General features: G+C 36.3%; 1 long non-coding RNA gene across 3 annotated transcripts in view; it reads left to right on the top strand.

Moving 5' to 3' along the window:
- The window catches only part of LOC126049799 (uncharacterized), a 60,925-nt gene that overhangs the window by 4,222 nt on the left and 38,878 nt on the right, over positions 1-17,825 (top strand). For 2 of the 3 annotated variants that reach the window (XR_007509308.1, XR_007509307.1), the window contains exons 1-2: positions 1,623-4,713; positions 7,070-7,152. This is a non-coding gene — a long non-coding RNA (uncharacterized LOC126049799). Of the gene's footprint in view, positions 1-1,622; positions 4,714-7,069; positions 7,153-17,825 lie in introns of those variants that run through there. The other variant, XR_007509309.1, reaches the window with a different exon arrangement.

Raw genomic sequence — 17,825 nt, 5'->3', positions numbered from 1 at the left:
AATATGCATTTCAGGATAAATTATTTAATTATAGGTCTGCTAGCTTCCCCCAGGAAATGGTAAAAGGAATATTGCTTCACACATTTAGAATTATCTTAAGACAAAGCAGTAAATGATGTATAGCAGGGAGCAAAGTTTCATTGGGAGAGAAATACACCTTGCACAAGAAGATCTGAAATTTGTCCTAATAGTGTAGCCCGTGTATAACTAGGGAGGGTAAATCACTGTCCAGTTTTCTTAAGGTTAACTTGTCTGAATGCAAATATGCAGCTGTGGAGAAAGCAACATTAAATATATCCTTTTTCAGGTACTAAAACTGAGGAAAAGTAATTCCTAATTGTCAGAATTTCTCTAAATTGAAGGGTTATGGTTATTCTTTTCTGACTGACATGACTGTGGTTCATGTACAAACTCCACTGAGCTACTGTCTAGATGGAGGCACATAAAGCTGAACGGTCTGTTATCAGTGAAGTTTAGCTTACTTCTAGTCCTTAAACATTTGTTTATTTTGCAAAAATTCTGTGTTCCAAAGGCTGAAAATGATGAAATCCAGTAAGAAGCAGCAAAGTGTGGATAAGCAATTAATTTCAAAAGCTAAATAAAAGATTATTAAAGGAGCTTGGAGTGTTTTTAAAACTTTTCTCAGCATTAAAGCCACTGCTTTTGAACTTGATTGCTTGGAGTACCACTTGCATGAAGCTCTACTTGCCCTGATGTTTAGGATTAGTAGGAATCCATACTTGGTATCAGAGAATCAGAAATTCTGACAACTGTGTGAAGGATCAGGATGCACATCACCTTGGTCTATTCAGATGCACATAAAATACTCTTTCTGACATTTTCTGTAATGTAATTCATGTTTACTTATATGCAGGTTATTAAAAAAGCTGTAATTTAAAAAAAAAAACCACAAACAACAAACTGGATTATTTAGCTTTTTTCATCCTACATGTACTTTATATGATCCATTCCTGTTTCATTCTTTCCAAGACAGCTCTTAGCTAAACAAATAATGGATTTACAAGCAAATTTTTCACAAGATTATTAGGTACCTTTTCCTACTAGAATGGTACCTTGATTTCCTTTAAATAGTTTTCCCCATTAATTTGTAATTAATTCTCTGCTTCTAATGTGTCTCTTTGTTCTATCTACATATCTGAGTGTCTGAAAATTGTTTAACAGGTTGGTATGTTCTTCTGATTCCCTTCTTTTATGTGTTAATAAAAATTGTAAAAATAGTGTCATACTATTCTAACAAATCTCGCTGTAAGAAACAAAAAAGGATAGCTTGCTTGTGGTATATTTTGATTCCTCCAGAGTTTTCTCTAGATGGAGATTTTTAGCTATTGTCTGTGAGTGTAGGTAGCTCTAGAACTAGAGAACACTGAAGAGTAATTGAACAATACAGGCATATGAATGCTGTGTCCAGTAAAACCTCTTAAGTGTTGAGGTCATATTTCAGTTTAATCTGAAGTAACAATAATATTGAAGTGTTGTATGATGCATGAGCAAAAAGTTCCATTCTTTATGACTTGGTAGTGTTCCTGAAATGTTCAGTATTTTTTTTTGTTTACTTCCTGGACTACTGCTTCTTTCACTTTCTGTTCTGTCAGAGCCAAAACACAGACTTTTACCGGAAGCCTGGAAATGCAAGAAAGCTTTTGCTTAAAGTCATTTGCAGATCAGAAGAGTTGTTTTCCCAGCAACTTGAAACTACTGCTCTCTGGATATATTAAGTTTTGGATGTTTGTTCTGTTTGCTGAATTCCTGAATGACCTAGCAATTACTTGTTTTGGGGGGAGGGGTGGGGGAAATCTACTTGTCTTAGTTTTCCATCTTATTTAGGAAAAAATAGTTTTTGTACATGACGGTGTTCATGGAAGAGCACACACGGAAAGTAGTTGTGTTAGTCACTGCTTCTAAGTTAGCACAGAAGGCTCCCACGTTGAATCGGGGAGATATGTCAGCTGCATGTCTGGGTATTTTTAGTGCTCTTCTTGGGTTCTAATTGGTGATGTCTTAAAACACAGTTAAAATTCAGATGGTTCCTGAACTAGCTGTTTATCTTATCCTCATAGTAAATGAGAATAACAAATGTTTCTCCATAGAAGAATGCATGTATTTGACTTTCTTGTTAGAAACAGTCTGTTGTCCTAATGATGTAGGTAAGCTTCAGTAAAACTAAAAAGATGTGTGACAGCAGTTCTTGAAAGGGTCACTCTGCTCTTATCACTTCAGGATTTAGATGTGTATTGATCTTTAAGGAAATTGAGGCTCCTTCTGTAGCCTTTGGGAGGGGATGTACAGCTCTGCTAACTCCTTACCACAGAATTCAACTATATGGGGCTTTGTGAACTTCATGTGACCTAATTATTCTATGCATATATGGGCCACAAACCTTTGATACTTTGTTTTGAGTTCAACCTATTGAAATTCCTGTTAACCTTTTTTCAGTGTAAGTCATTATGTAGCCAATGTATGTACAAATTTGATGTTATATTCTGATATTCTTGAATTTTGGAGAGCAGTTTTTAAAGATCTGGTCAGGACTAGATTCCTTTCTTTATACTTATATTAGGCTGCTTAGGGGTAAATGCTTTTTTTAAGGTTTGTATTTCAATATGCTGCTACCAAGTCTATAGAGTAGCTATTTTTGGGAGACTTAATTACATATTACTAAGGAGATAAAGATTCCCGAGTTAAGTAAAAGACATCTTTCATCTTTACAGGTACCCTGAATTTAAAAAGTAGAACAAGGAGAATCCTCTCTATGTATGTGTATGTATACATATACTGGGTCATTAAAGGGAACTGACACTGTTACTGTTTGACCAGTGACTGGAGTACATTTCACATGAGAAGTAACCATGTTTGGCTGTGTGAACTCTGTCCAGCTCATAACTAGTTCTTGATATTTGTATATAGCTACAGAAAGAGTATTCCTATAAAGCGTGTACATTTTTACTACTATTATCAGCCTGAATATTAAAATTGTCTGATAACAAGCCATCTTGGGATTTATTTCTCAAGGTGAATGCAGCAGTTCATTGGTAGAAGCACAGAAGAAATTAGTGCAGCTACTTCATGCATTCTGTTGCTGGTCTCTGGCCACGTAGGAGGCTTAATTCTCAGATCTATTTTTCTGCTGTCTTCCAAGAGAATTGAAATGTCATTGCTTAAAACTCATGCTTTCAGAATAAAATGCACAGCCTCCCAAAATACTGTATTGACTGAGTAGTTCACCCACTTTAATCCAGACTTGTAAAGAATTCAAGCCAATTAAGCTGGCTCAGATCTCACTTTTTTTAAGACTCCTCCATTCCAGAGCTAGAATCAATGTCAAGTGTTCCTGTTGACTTTCTGGGAACTATAAAAAAAAATAAAATACTGTTTTCTTCCCTAATAGCAATAGACTGACACTTATGACTATCTTAGAGTTAGATTTTAAAGCCCTCTGTGACTTGTGAAGGTTTCATTTTCGGGTTTAAAAAAATAGTATGTTGCTTAAGTAACCAAATAACAAAAGCACATTGGCAATGCAGGATACTTCACAGCTTGGCACTGAGTGCTTTTTTTACATGGTGACATGTGCAGAGATTCTCAGACAAAAAATGAATCATGAGGCAAATGATTTTTTCATTTACAGAGAGCATTGGGGAAAAATAGAGCTGCAAAATACCAAAAGATGTTTCCCACAGGAGAAGCAGAAGAAGTTATATTAGGGTATTCTTCAGCAGAAGACTCTTAATGTATTATGGAAATTTCTGCTGGCCTACAGCATGGCTTCTCTAGAGGTCTAATCTGAGCAGATGCATGTCATCAGCTCCACATAGCTGAGAGCTTGTCCTGCCTGCAATAGTAAGACATGCGGAGGAGCAGAGTGTGAGTTCAAGTGTTTACACTGCCTCTGGTTGTGCACAACAAAAGTTTTTCTGCCTGTGACATACCCTGTGGACATACAGGTAAAACCTAACCTGCTAGAAAGTTACTACAATGTGTGAAACACCTGTGAGACAGCTCATTATTGAGTGAGTCATATCCTTAATGCAGTTCTAGGATGAAGAACAATAAAGTAATGTGTAAGAAAGAATACTTGTTGTATACTGAAGTGAGTTAGCCTAAGTGCTGCAGAACTTGAGCATCTGCAGCATAACTAGAATTGAAAATGCAGTCACAGATTCACTTTTTTTTTTTTCAAACATCAAAAAATTCAAGTCTTGTGTATTCTGCAGGTACCAAAAAGTGATTTTGGGATTCAGACACAAACGCTATTCCTGTCAAAAATTTACTCATGGAAGAACATCCATCTTTAATTCAATCAAATGTCTGAGATTGTTCATATACATATCTTTCTTGGGGTACTTTTCATTACATCAGGTTGCCAGTGGTTTATTTCAGCACCTTCCTTTATTCCCTACACCCCCCTTTCTTTCTCATCCTCTTCCTTCAGTGTACCATCACCCACCCTTCATCTTTATTGCAAACTTCAGTTTCCCCTTCAGAATATAACACTCAATATTTTTTTCCCCTTCCACTTTCTCCAAGCTCTGATAAATCCAGCCTGACCTCCCACTCGCTTTGAGGGCTTCTGCACTGCACAAGGTGACCCAGAGACTCCATGCAGATTGCTTAGGGGTGAGTCTGGCATTCCCCAGGATGAAGCATCACCACTTGATCTGTTGGCCCCATGTTTTCTAGGCTCCATCCCCACTGGTCAGTTTGCTAATATAGAAGGGAAGGCAAAAGAAATGGTCAGCTGCAGTTCTGTGCATAAAAGCAATTTTGGCTCTTCTCCACCTTCTCTTTGGTCTGATGTAAATGTTACACTCTGCTTTCTAGTAACTGTAAATACCTTCAGAAAGGTGAGATACAAAGTCCAGGTGGAATATTCCTGAGGTTTCTCATGCCTTTACTCAGGATAATTGTCAGGAATCAGGGTAGTAAATGACAACAGGAAGCCATTTTACATAAGGTTCATAGTGACCTGCTTATGAATAAATGAATAACACTTGCACTATGAAAAAATACTCAGAAATCTAAAGTTCTTTTAGCCAAAAATATACCACAGTATTATCTAGATATACCATTGATTAACATAAAATATTTCAAATGTATAAGAGAGGTTATGGTGGTTATTGTCTGCGTGTTATGTTATAGAAACGTAGCCTTTTTGTTTGTGGGTATTTTTCAGTTACAGGTTTTAATCCTGACTTTATAGATCTTGCGTATGAAACAATGTCTATAACCTTTAGCATCACAGAACTCCAAAAAGTTATTTGCTTATAGATTAAGACATTTTCCATGGAATTCCAGATTGTTGTAGTTTTCTGGCCATGGAATAATGACAGCAATTCTCGCCTGCCCCCAGTTTAAATGTCAATGTGTCAATGCTGTATTTACTATACTTGAACAATATCACATATGATGACTACCTGAAGGTTTTTTTTCTTACCTACAACAGAAATATAATTTTGGCCTTTTTCCTTGTGGTCAGTCCATGTAACTCTTATTACAGCACATGATTTAATAATTAAAATGGTTATCCTCCTAAAGTTTCCTTTCCTCAATTTTAACAGGGTATTTGTGGTGATCAAATGTATTGAGTGCTAAGAAGTTGAGACAAATGTATATTCTCTTAGTCTAGCTTTCTACAAACAGTCCTATCCTTTGTTTTTAAAAAATAAAACAACAAAAAAACCCAAACTGTTCAAATTCAGAATCTGATATCATTCTGAATCTCATTTGTTTCCTTTTATTCAAAAAGTTATTGTGTAACTTCATTAAAACTTTCTTTTTACTGCCTACAAATATATTCTTCACTGATATGTGTAACCCATGTGCACATGGAAGTGACTTTATGGCCTGGAGTTCAGTATGAACCAAAAACGGGATTTGTGCTGCTGTGCCTGCACTGCAATACATCACCATGTCACTTACATATACGCATGCATTCACTTTATCTATCTTGACTGACATGAAAAAAGATTATTTTTTCTCATGCCTATGCATTGTATATTGTTACTGAAATACTGTGAATTTTTCTTCAATAACTGCAAAACATAACCTTGTCCTGTAAGATTATTTTCTAGTGAGAAATCACTCCAGAAATAATATACTGAGTAGCAAGCAGATTTCGAGTGAATATGTTATATAGTTTATTTAAAGATATTATTGAAGATGCCCATTAAAGTTGTCTTCAGAGCTGACTCTTGCATTCAGTTGGCAAATGTCTTGCTGATTCATTTCTCTTAAAATTTGGTATGCTCAAAATGAACTCGAAAAAAGTAATCAGTTTTGCAGTTGTTGATTTCTGCATTTACCCAATTTGACCATCTAAGAGAGCTGTGTAAGTGAAATAATCTGTTCCTATAGCAACATATACAGTCTGGAAGAGCTTCCATGGTATATAGATTATACTGAATCCTTAAAGACAAACACAAGTTAAAAGCAAGAGGTAAGTTTAAAAAAAAAATGAATGAATGGACGTGGAGAATACGGATTCTGAGACAGCTTATATATAAGCAATAAGAGAACATACCTCCTGTTAGTCATTACAATGCCCTTTATTAAGGTGCCCTTGCTTGTTTCTTGGCAGAAGTTTCTGGAATTGCAAAGCTTGTCTGACCTCACTGCTGAGTGTGCCAAGCAGCTGAGGTTATGGCAGTGGCAGTGTGTCTGACTCAGCAAGGTTACAGCATCAACCATATATTTAAATAGTGAGGTGTTGGCAAGAGGTTTTTTTGCAGAGAATTAGAAAAAGACCATTTGGTGGTGGTTGTTTTTTTGTTTGTGGGGTTTGTTTTGTTTTAACAAGTCAGACTTACTCTTTCAATGTATTTGTTGGAGACCGAGCCTTGACGTCCAAAGGAAGAATAAGGCGATCACTTTGTTTTCTTCTTGCACTCATGCTTTTTTTAGTTGAGAGAAGAAACTAGTCCTTGTTGAAAGATTAACTCAAAGTGCTTATGAGTAGTAGGCTTTTCTAGTGAACTAAGTTGTACGTCTGCCAGTCTTGTACAACAAAACATGCAAGGAAAATCTCAGTCCTTTCTCATATGCCTCTCTGCAGAACAACATCAATGGACGATGAACCTGATAAAGCCAAAAGGCAAAGGGCTTGAAAACAGCAGAAAGCTAGAACTTCAAATAGAAGTAAGTGGAAACACGGGCATCTCTGATAAATGAAGAATGATGTTTTTGTTAATACCATTTCTAAAGTTTAATATAAATGCCAAAAGTTGCCAAAATTACAGCTTGTGTTGAAAGTTATTATTAACAACTTCAGCATTACAGTACATCCAAGGTGACAAAAATAATGTCTGGTTAACCTTTCAGAAACTGAGGGAAGACAAGGTTTTTAGTATTTGTTAGTCTCCAGTTTGATACATACACACGGTATAAATTATATATAGTAGGACAAATTTCGTCAACATGTAAGAGGAAATATTGAACAGGGCTATAATTTGATGATGGAGATGCACTGGATTAACAGCTTTCTGCTTACTGAAGGTAGGTCTTGTGGCTTGTTCATTCTCATTCATTCATCCCCATGATCCTACAGCTCTCTTCCCCTCTCCAGACCAGCTCTTGGGGTTGCCTGGAGGCAAGGTAGGCTGAGTCAGCTCTATCACCTGGCAAACACCATGCTCTGAATTCAGCTGTCACTACTTCCATCAGCAGACAAGCATCAGACAGCCCTCAGGCAAGCAACAGCTGAATGTATTTGGGAGCTAGGAAAGCAGTAGAGATGGGAGAGAAAAGCAGTCTTCCTCTTTCAGGGCAGCAAGGAGGGTTTTTTTGCTTACTCTAGAAGAGAATTACAAATCAGTCTAGGGTTTCATTTATGTCTGTAACAGTCCTAATCTTGTGAAGATGCTCATGTTTACAAAGAAATGTATAGGTTATTTCTTATTTAGATATTTTAAATGAAATTTATAAATTAGTATAACTCAAAAAAACCCTGCTATTTTTTTTCTGAGCTCTCACATAGCTCTGTAATAGTCTTAAGTCATACAGAAGAATTCCTCAGTCTGAGATGTATTCATGACTGCTTTTAATGTCATCCTGACAGTTTAATTCTTTGGTTGTGTATAGCATTTATGAGGACCATAATTTATGACTGCATGCAGGAGCTGAATAACTTATGTTAATACAAAAAACCAGACTTTATTTTGACTCTCCTTACCATTTATGAGTGGTGAGGGTAGAGTACTTTGGATAATAGAAGTATAATATCCTATTTGTTATGGTGGAGCTTTTCCTTTTGTCTCCATTTTACTTCCATTACTTTCTATATCTTGCTTTCCCCAACTGGACCACCATCTACATTTTAATGGACTTTGTATTTAAGCTAATTCATTACTTAATGAATGAAATTAGTGCTCCCGTCTTAAAACACTTTTAATTTGGATTTTAAAAAATGCAATTTTAAACACACAATTTAAAAGTGGCACTGCAATTTTAAGGGGAAATTATCTGTTCCTTGTTGGGTAATCCAGAAGTTCTGTTTTTCTGTCTCTTTTCTCCTTAGAATGTGAAAATGAAGGCAGATTTTCTATTAAAAATTAAATTTTCATTCTTTTATTTGTATTTTAATCTTATTAACAGGTAAGACTCTATAATTTCTCTTTAAAAATATTTGAAGAATGCTTTCTGGTAATTCATCCTGGTATCATATCCAGCTTGTGTAGATGTAAAGACTTCTCTGTCCACACTAAAACTTTCCAGGAAAGAAAAGCCTAAACACAAAGCCAAACTGTAAAGCCTAAATTTTTTAATAACTAGAAACATGTATCTGTTACAGGATACATCAGGGTTGGGTTTTAAAATCACTTGTGTTAGAAAATTTCAAATTTACTATGAATAATTTATCTACAATATTAAGTTACTAGCATGGAAGTTCCTTTAAATAGGACAAATGTTACTGTATATTAGAAACCAAGTGTTTGTTTTCTCCTTGACTTCTGTGTATAAGCTTCAGACAATACTAAATACTATATCAACATACAGAGGCATGCTGGTTATACTATGTTGGTAAATGTGCTCATGCATCATTTGAAAGTATGTATTCCTTTTAAGAGTGGATAAATGGGTTTTAAATAAGGCAGGAGCATGGGTTTTTTCGGATGAGGCTGTTTTCAGCGCCATTACTTACTAGGAATTCTGATGTATACAGTAGGATGATGTGCCTGGTCTGAGTAACTCTTAGAACTCGGTTTGTAAAACTATCCTTAATATATGACCTTCAACAAGAAGTTGCTTTTCCGTTTCAAACAGGAATGCTGGGCAATGTCCATAACACCTGGCTTTTGTTTGCCCCGGATATGAAGGGCAGTGGAAATAATAGCTTTACTTTCCTGAGTCATTAGTCCAAACAATGTATTGCAATAAAATGCTCTTTCATTAGAGAATGCATTCTCTAACTCGATGTAAACAACTGGCCTGCAAACAGTGCTTTGTTTTGCATGGTGTGGCACTGAAAGGTTTGGCCAAAGACAAGTTACCTTGTACAGCATTCAAAAAAGGGATTGGTACTTAAGAACTTCTTAGCATGAAGAGGGTTCTTGGCTTAATAAATTCATTCAAGTAGCATTGTGTCTGAAAACCCACAACCATGTTCTTGAAACCCCAGTGCTTTTTCCATCCTCCTCTTCTGTGTTTGTCACTTGTGGTTTTTTTCTGCTGATGCTTGGCATGTATTTAATTTATCTCATTTGATGTGTCAGACTGTAAAAAGCATTAAAAATGCCTTGCATGCTAGAGTAAATGTACTTTCCACTGTGCAACGCTGCGGGAGCATAATCATGGACTCGACGACAGATCAATATGTTCATAGTTGAAGACCCTTTACTAGAGCATCAGACATCATTTTTATACGTTGGTTACATCCGTACATGTGTTTAGCTACTTTACTATTGGTGACACACATTATTCACGCACTGTCCATGCGCCTAGTTACACTTAATGATTGGTTATATCAACACTGTACACGCACATAAACATAAAACATAATTGGTTATATGAACTAAAACATGTGAAACTTGTCTCAGTCTAATTGGTTAAGATAAACTGCCAAATTGGGCTTTTTTGTGCCAAGTTCCCTTTATCATGGAATGCACACCTGTGGTGTTCTAATTGGCATCTTTTTTTTTTTTTCTTTTTTTTTGTCTTCTTGTTTATTCTGTTCAAGGCCTTCTAAAGGCGTCTGGAATGCTCTTGTGACCATTGGCTAAATATGTGTCCACACAACGCTTTCATTATTTTTCCAAGTATGCTGTGGTGAGACAGTACTGTAAGGCAAAATAGAAAAAAAATTCCCTTGAAATGTTTCAAGTAACTAACCTGTTTTCTGTAGGAATTTTTTGTGCATTCCTATAGGGGTTTACAAACCTGTATCCCAGACTACAGAGATCAGTAGGCAACAGTAAATGTTTTGGTAAGCAGGTGATACTCAACTGCTTATAACTAGTGTGAAACAAAACCCAATGCTGTAGAAATTCAAGCAGAACTCTGGCCACTCTATAAAATCTAAGGAAAAAGACCATAAAGACTACCTGGTAAACCTGAATCATAAGGTGTTGGAACAGGGCATAGACACACTTAAAATGTAATGGATATGAAAGTAAAACTGAGTGTTTGAAGATGAGCATGCTGTAAGTTTCTCTTAGTAAACAAGTAGTTTAACAGAAATAGTGTTTTGCATACTTGGTACAGGCTCTAGGTAAATATTATAGTTTCTTTGGGGAAGATTGGAACAGACTCCAAACTACTGCAAGATAATAAAGAAAATGAAGATATGTTTGCCTTCACTTCTGAGTGAAATAAGAGACTGATATCTCTGTCAACTCTTTCTAGATACGTCAAACATGCTTGAAATGTCTGTGTGGGAAAACTTGGATTAGATCCAAAGATTCTGAGGCATTAAAATTGATGATAATTAGTTCATATAATATGATCAGTTCTGTTTTGATAAGTTCAGGAGTACCTTTCATTCTTATTTAATACTGTCTGTAACCTTTAGCAGTTGTAATGTTCTCCTTACCACATATGAGTGTGAGCCAACAAGACTCTTGCATGTGCATAACCACAAATTGGGTATATTAAAAGTTGGTCACAGAAACACTTTTCATTCTACAAAATTTTAGAGGAAAAAAATTAAAAATATCCCTGTTCTTCATTGGGATGATACCAAGACTTTTAAAAACACTTTTGAGAAGAGTAAGAAAATATTAATGCAGTAAGTAACCTGAAATATTAAGACCTGTGTTCCCTCCAGAAACAGGCGTCTCCCATTATACTAAACGAGTGCCTTTATGGCTGAGATCTTGTCTAGTTTTGAGAGAGCTTTCCATACAGCTGTCCTTTTTGGAGCTGTATAAGTAAGTGTAAGTATTTATATTGCCAAGATTCTAAGTACCTGAAATCCATGCTTAGAAAATCTTTGTATGAATCGTGAATATTTGCACAAGATGAAATGCGTGCATTAGGAAAGAGCTGGCCACAGAGCAGGCCATCGGCTAGGCTTTTACCTTGGAATATAGGAGAATGACAGAACAAGGACTTAAAGCAGTGGATTTCACACTGTAGCCAACTGTCAGTTATAACTAACAGACTAATGAGTTTGTTTTAGCAAATTTCTGACCATGTCTAATTTAAAACTTGCTCTTAACAGTCCTGAAATGCTCTTCCACTGCTTTTCTTTTGAGTGTCATTGTTGATAGACATTAAATAGCTTAAGAAGTTTCTTTGTATGCATTTCAAAGTGACTGACTGCCGCCTTCTTGCAGGTCATGAATGTAGCATCTGCTAGGTCACTGACCTGCAAAAGTGAGAGCACCAAATTTTTTTTCTCAAATGGGCTGCTCAGAGTTTTTGCTCCTTTTGAGCGAGCTGTCTGCCTGCAGCCACTACTTCTTTTTTTGCATATCCCCACTTTTTGCATATAATTTGCAGTCATAGTGAACATAGCCATGTGGAGACATTGAATATTTCTCTCTGTATGTGAAATAAGTGAAACTTTCATGTGCAAAATGCCTGGTATTTTACTGCATACATATGCATTTCACTGTTGAATTACAGTGTAGTGCAGAGCTCCTGAGGAAATTGTAATTAAATAGCTTACCTTAAAAAACAGTGTGCTGGGCATAGTAATTGGCATTCATTGTTTCCATATGGTTAAAAATATCAGACAAAAAAGAGTGTTTTGAATGCTTCTTTTAGTATTGAGTGACCTGTTTTGGAGAACCAAGGAAGTATTGTCTTTTGCCTGTGTGCCTAATCTGTGCTAGAGGCATGGATGTAAGTAAGCATTTGCAGTCCCGTAGCAATGTGTCCTGTAGAAACATAGAGCATGCCACAGAACAGCCAAGCTAGAGCTTTCTGGTGTGAACCTTTCCTTAAAGGAAAGTCCAAAGAAATTGATGTGGGTTTTTTTGCCTGAATGGTGAACATAATCAAGTAAAAAAAGTAGAAGTTGCAATAAAAGAGCGGTACCTCATATTGACTGTAAATAGTTATGCTTTTTAGTTATGCCTTCCAAAGAAAATTAGGTAAGGTGAATGCTAAGCGTTAGTTGACTGAGGTACAAGAAGTACTACAAAACAGCAAAAATAAATCTTAGTCTAGATATTTAAGATCAATTTATGAGAAATTCATGGGTGGAGGGCTGGCTGGATTGCATGTCTGTCCTTGCCTGAGCAGTGCATTCTGTAGGTTAGTACCCAAACCTCAACTTTTCTATTACCATGTTCTTTTCTCATCTAACGAACACTAAACAGGAGTTTTTGTTCTTCCCAGAACTCTTCCTGTTCAAAACTCTTTTGCTTACTTTAGATTATCCAGAAACACTCTTCAGTGGAGCCAGTGAGATGCATCTGATTCAGTAACTGTATGAGCCACATATCCGTGTATTTTTTGAGACAGCCCTAGTACCTGGCTGCATGCTACCATTTTTTGCTTCAGGCCATAAATTGATTACTGCTGAAATCAGAAGGGAATGCTGTCTTTTGAATCTCTGCCCACTGCTATAGGGAAATGAACAGGACAGATATAACCTGGCAGACTGTATTTCCTTATTGTTAGATTCTAATTTTGCTGTTAATGTAAAGTTTGTTCTGAATGTAATTACAAATTAACAAGTACAAATTCATTCTAATTGCATTTCATAAGACTACTTAATCTTCATAAAGACACTAAGTCTGCACAGTGTCTCGGTGTCACAAGCAGTGACTCATCAAGAGAAGGAGGAAGATACAGAACTCTAGGTCTTTCTGGTGCTCTATGAAAAACTAAATGGGTCTAACAAGGTATTGTCTAACAAGGTAATCTTTAATTTCAAAATCAGTCTCCTTTGCAGGGCACTTCAAAAACCTGCTGTTTCATTCTGACATTAGATGCGGAAATAACTTAGGAAAGCTAAACAGCAGCCTTTTGCAATGAACTGGATGAGATGGGATGGAAACAATAGGTTCACTTTCATCTGACAAGCCATGTGATTGACAGTGAAAAGTTAGTTCTGAAGACTCTGCCAATACTGCATGCAGTGCTGAGATGTTTGCAAGAGTTTTACAGAATTGCTTGTAACAGTTAAACCTTAGAAGACAAATCCTTGTTACTTTTTGAAGGGGACCAGTCACAATTCTGAAAGAAAGTATTACAAATCACTTTTAGCCAAGTTCCTATGTAGGTGTACTGACTTTTGTGAAGGATGTAGGTATAGAAGAAATTAGGTATTTGGATTTAAGAGTATTTAGAGCAACAGAATCAAGCATGCATTTGGATTTTTACCTGCTAGAGATAATCAAATTAAATTCTATCAAAATTTCAAGCAAAACCAAAAAAAAGGGTGATATAAGTAGCTGTGAATTTTGTATGCCATATTTTGAAACACAAATATGCTGCTTGGAGACAGGCCTGTGAGAAGATGCAGAATGAGTGTTTTGCTTCTTATCTAAGTGATGCTGTTTTTCCTTTGCGTATTTCCTTTATAAAGTACCAATTAGGATGTCAGCACATGGTTTTGCTCTTTGAACATGGAAAATATAACACAACACTGGGTATTTAAGATCTTAATTCAGTTCCCCATTGTGTATAATTTGGAATACAATCTCTAATGACATGATCACAGTTGCTTTTCATTGCTCTCTTGCACACACTGTTTTTTGGTTTTTTTGGTTTTTTTTTTTTCCTTCTCCCCCTCCGCCCTCCAGAATGCCTCCACCTCACTGAGAGCACAGACAGCTTGGACAAGATGAGTCAGAGCTGTTCAGTAAACAGAGACTATTAAATTCCCCTTCCTATGCTAAAAAAAGTTATATCACCTATGTCTAAACAGACATCTTTTTGAAATTGTGGAAGTAATTTTGAAGAGGGTCTCAAGCCTGCTATAATAGACCAGTAGCTGGAAAACACCGAGAGGTTTAAAAAAAAAAAAAAAAGACTGCCTGGACAGACTGATAAAAACATTGGAAAAATGGTGAGTCATACAGGCCATTAGTTTTAAAAAACAAAAAAACCAAAAAAACAAACAAACAAACAAAAAAAACCCCAAGGGAATATTTTTAAGACAACTGCTTTTGTATGGATAGAAAAAAAATCAGGCTAGAATTACTTTAAAACATAGTTGTTGAAGTAAATGATGGTAAAAGTGACAGGGACAAAACCACCTTTTTTATGATCATAGGTGTTTTGATTTAAAACAGGATGAAAATATTTGTTTAGCTTAGTCTAAACACTTATATGACACATCTTTTAAAATGCTTGAGTCTTTTTGGCATTCTTTTACACTGGCATATGGAGTGATAAATGTGCCACAGTTTCTCAATTCTGCCCTTTACATTCTAATTAAAGGAGAAACAACCCACTTATCTGACTGTTTTCCAGAAGGAGGGATGATGAAATTTATGATAGTTGGTGAGTTGGAACCTTCTCCCACTTTCCCTGCACAAGACCTTAGAGAACAGGATCTATTTCATAACTATCTGGTACAGATAGGAATCTTTTAATGAGAGAATCTTGACATAAAAATATCACAGTTTACTTCTTATCCTAAGACAGGGTAAACAATGAAAGATTTCTTGCATTCTCTAGTGATGGTGATATTTTGGATGAGCAAAAAAATGAAAATCTTTTTCTCATCAGCTAATTTGACATGTGGATGGATAGTCATTCTGACTGAAATTAATTTTCCAGTTCCAGATTTTTGAATGGAAAGAAAATATTTTAATATTCTCAAAAGAAATTCTTTACATATCGCCTCAGTTTATCAGTCACTCACAGAATCAGAGAGCGGAAGGGACCCCTGGGTGTTCTTGTTACAATGCTTTTGCTATCTGGTAATTGTAATTCACGAGACTAAATGCCCACAGTCTCTGCTCTGAGTGTTGCTTCTATTTGTACAAACTTTATGCTTGCCCAGGTATAGCAGAGCATACAGAAGCCTAAATTAGTGCTAAAGAAAAATGTCACCAGAACCAAAAGCAACAGAAGCAGCTCTAGCAAGTCACGTGAAGCCCTGTATGATGAAAGTAGGCCGCCTTACTAGGAAAAGGGACTGGCATAAAGGATTGCAAGCCAAACTTCATTTGAGATATTTTTCCCAATTGAAAGAGAACATGAGAACGTTCATGTAAGTCATATCAAAAAGTACTGTTTCAGATAATGACCTGTAGTGATCATTTAGGCAAAGACCGTAGAAAAATAATTTTTGTGGAGTGAGTCATCACAGAAACACTGGCTGGAAAGGTTTTCTGGAGATCGTCTAGTCTAAGCTCCTGCGCAAAGCAAGATTGTTCCTGGTCCTAGATGAGGTCAGCCATGGCTTTGTGCAGCAGACCCAAGGACAGAGAACCCACTGTCTTTCTGGGAACCTGTTCCAGTGCTGCACTACTTAGTGAAGAAATGTCTGTTAATGTCCTATATGAAGGTCCCAAGCTTGAAGTTGGGGCTACTGCCCCTTGTTTTGCCGCCTTACAGATTTTGGCCAATTGTGTTTTAAGTTGCGCTACAGACAGTTATAAGCTCATATTGGATGCCACCATAGCTTCCTATTTGCCAGATGGATCATTGTATTTCACAGCCACCAACTGGTGTACCTTCTACTAAGTATTCTAATTTAAAAAAATGCATTTTTTACTTTGTCTTCCACAGCAAGTATTTCCTTATTGTTTTGAATATAACTGCTGCTCGGTTACATTACAGAACTCTCTCAAACTTCCCATCTCTAATTGTTACTATTCCTGGTTGAAGAATCCCTGTCTTCTCAGTCTATCCCACATGAAAACTCTTCTGCACTCCTTATTGTTTTTTCTCCCCTTCTGTTTATCATTTCCAATCTATCTGTGTTTTTTTGAGGTGGGACAGTGGGAAATCACTGTTCCCCAAAGTATTCATCATGAGAGTGTTATTAAGTAGCAGAACATCTTCTAATCTCCTAGTTTCTTCTCAATTCTTCTCATAATACTTTTTTATGGTTTGAGTGCCTTTTGATGTTGGTCTTATTCCGATAGTTCTCTAGGAGCATATGTTCCACGTATTATCTCAGAGGCAACAGCTAATTTTAAAGGTGTCATTGGGTAAGCAAAGTGATTTTTCCTGACTATGCATTGCTTTACACTTCTTAACATTGTGTCTTCATTTCATCCTTGTCACTCAGTGAGATCCTTGAAGTCTGCTTTAGATTTTAGTACACTGGAAAACTCAGTGTTGTTCACTCTTTCTTACAGAACACTTTTGCAAGTGTTGAACAGTACCAGTCCCACAAAAGCTGCTTGGTGACCTAATTAATATTCCTCCTTTGTGAAAACTGTCTGCTTATTCCTAACCTTTTTTATTTATTAAACGTATTAGTCCATGCAAAGACTTTTCTTTTTGTTCTATGGGAACTTATTTTCATGAAGAGCCTTTGATGAGATGTCAGAGGTTTGAAAAATCCCATTATAGTACACTTAAGTGATTTTAACAAATACAGTGACTGATTTCTTTAAAGAACTCTAGAAGATTTCACTTAGCTTTTCTCTAATGGCTGCATCTTCCCTGAGTAAATAAAAGGAGTGTGAGGGTGTTTAAATTTAACCAATTGCATTAATACTTGTGTAAGTATTGAAACTATTTCTTTGCATCCTGAACAACTGTATTACTCAGGAGCTTTTTGCTTTAACTTACTAATGTTTTCCAGAGAATTTTCTGCTCTCCTGAAGTATGTGTCCTCATCTGGTTTGGTTGGTGGTTTTTTTCACTTGCTTTGTATCTGGTATACCTAATAACATAGGTTATTTTAAGAAAATATGGAATGCACAGGATGAGCTAAATGGTTGAAATAGAAAAGCTGTCATTGTGGTTTTTGAAGAGAAGCCAGTTAATAAATTAAGCTCCCAAAACAAGATCTGAAACTATTATGGAAACTGGCTGAAACTGAAAGCAGCAGAAAGTCTGTTTTAGGCCTGACTGATTAAAGAGAAGCATTAAATTTTCTGCATATGTCTATACACTGTAAATATGTAATCTTACAGATGCGGTGGTGATTTTTCATAGTTGCATCTATTCTATCTTTTGTAGCTGCTTGCTACTATGTAAATTGACTTTTGCTATTGGAAGACTGATATTGTTATATAATTTAGTTTGTCGCTGTATGGGATTTTCGCACAAGAGCAGTGAAAGGGCCAGTCACTGTGGAGAATTTTCTGGTCTTTCTTCAAAAGAATCAAGTTTTCTGAGCCACCCATCTCAAAGGTATGGTCTTGCCATTTGTTGGAGTGATGCTTGTGACACAGGTTGACTACTAGTGGAACTGTGAAAATGAAAATACTTACGTTTAGTTGCTCTCTGGA

This window comes from Accipiter gentilis, chromosome 23 (assembly GCF_929443795.1).
Source record: "Accipiter gentilis chromosome 23, bAccGen1.1, whole genome shotgun sequence".
Lineage (NCBI taxonomy): Eukaryota > Metazoa > Chordata > Aves > Accipitriformes > Accipitridae > Astur > Astur gentilis.
Note: the sequence above shows the minus strand (reverse complement) of the source record. Positions and strands in the feature narration are given on the sequence as shown.